At 34.5% G+C, this 1,705-nt stretch overlaps 1 protein-coding gene across 1 annotated transcript in view; it reads left to right on the top strand.

Annotated features, from left to right (window-relative positions):
* Positions 1–651: 651 nt before the first annotated feature.
* RBFOX1 (RNA binding protein, fox-1 homolog 1) overlaps positions 652–1,705 on the top strand; it is a 2,526,522-nt gene continuing 2,525,468 nt past the window's right edge. Inside the window, exon 1 of the mRNA XM_019507488.1 lies at positions 652–679. The gene's annotated coding sequence lies outside the window, so the exon portion shown is untranslated. The remainder of the gene's footprint in view (positions 680–1,705) is intronic.

Genomic DNA, 1,705 nt, shown 5'->3' with positions numbered 1-1,705 from the left:
ACTTTTGACATTTAATTTTAATCAGACAATTTGTAGTAACAAAATGTCTCTGTTGTACAATGGCTGTTCAAGGGACCATGGTCAGTCTGAAAACAGTTCTTGGTGATCTACAAGCTGGTACCAACTGGTATCCATTTGGCAGTTCTGGAAAAGAGACCAAGATTTGGATGTCCCTGAGAAGTAAACCTGCAAGCTTTGAACTTATTGTTCAATAGTTATGCCGAACATATCAGTGCTGCAGCTTATACAAAACCTATTTCCTGCACACAATCTCCTTGCATGACCATTAATTTGATTTAAATAAAATAGAGTGTGGGGACATCAAACACTTTGACCATATTAGAATGTGTTCATATTGTATTTATTTTATTTAGACATTTATCCCATCACGGTCTTTTCCCTAAATTCATTTTTGTGCCTGTTCTAAATGGGAATATTAATTTACTTTTAATTTAAATCCCTTTCACCTTCTAATCAGGATGAGAGGTAAACAGTTATATCACCATGTTCAATGGTAGAAGGCTCTCTCCACTTTTCATAGCCTCAAGCCATAACAAGCAATTGATGTCAGTTACTTCAAAAAGGCAATTAATTCCATTATTGGTTTGTTGAATCAATGCTAATGCATTTTTCCTATAATTCGCAGGTTTTGACGACACTGGCTGCCAGCAAAGTTGAGGTAGGAAATTCTGTTTTATGCTGGTGGTATGCATATATGTATATATCTTTCTTTAAGTACAAATGACTGCACATTAAAATTGTTACATATCATGGCATTGTAGGTTCCTATTGTGCTGTTGGACTTTGCTTAGTTTGGGAATTTGATTTTGGGTTTGATGATCACATGCTGGTTTAGAATGGTCCTGGTTTAGAATAGCTCTTATGCTGTTCTAGCTATTTTCATGGTAGTAGTATTAATTAAACTTTTTCCATGAGAAGACTAATTCACTGTTGTAATAACAAGCTCTAGTGCATAGTGAAATTCCTTCCTTATCTTCCATCAGTGGCCTCTCTATTTTACTATACTTTTTTTCCTCCCACCACTTTTATTTCCAGGGTGCTGGATGCTACTGAGTCTGCTGTAATGGTCATTTGATTGGTTGGCATTTAATTCTTTTCCTAGGTCCAAAGCTAGATTTCTTCATTTATTGGTAGTAACATTTGTGTTAAACAAGTGGAGCTTTCCTCAGTTTCTTGACATTCAGATACAAAAGAAGATGAGGAACAAGTTTAATTACACGGTAGAATTTTGATAAGACGAAGTGTTGTTACAGTTGGCAATTATTCATAGAATGCCTATTGGAGAGAGGCTGGTGAAAGGCAATTGACTCTTTTCATATATTAGATGTTTTTCAGTCCTAGTTTTGACTTATTTCTGGTATTCTTAGTGTTCTTCACATTGAACATGCTGACTTTTCTGTTCACAGACAGATGATATTTGACTGCAGTATTTTAATGGCAAAGACTGAGTCAGATGGAGAGCATACACATTTCTTGCACACTAATAAGAAATTAAAAGCTGTCCTAGAATTTAAAATAGTATTATTATGCTATCTGATCATTTTGTTGAAGAAATGCATTATTGAATTCTGTGATTGTTGCTTCTAAATCTATATTCTATTAGAAGGACTAAAAATTTTGAAGTCTAACCTACAGTTAAGAGAAAACTGCAAATCTCTGTTGAAAGACACTAGGAACTTAGACT

The sequence above is a fragment of the Gavialis gangeticus genome, unplaced genomic scaffold (assembly GCF_001723915.1).
Source record: "Gavialis gangeticus isolate Ggan-Ray unplaced genomic scaffold, GavGan_comp1, whole genome shotgun sequence".
Classification (NCBI taxonomy): domain Eukaryota; kingdom Metazoa; phylum Chordata; order Crocodylia; family Gavialidae; genus Gavialis; species Gavialis gangeticus.
The sequence above is the reverse complement of the archived record's forward strand: the minus strand, read 5'-3'. Positions and strand labels throughout refer to the sequence as shown.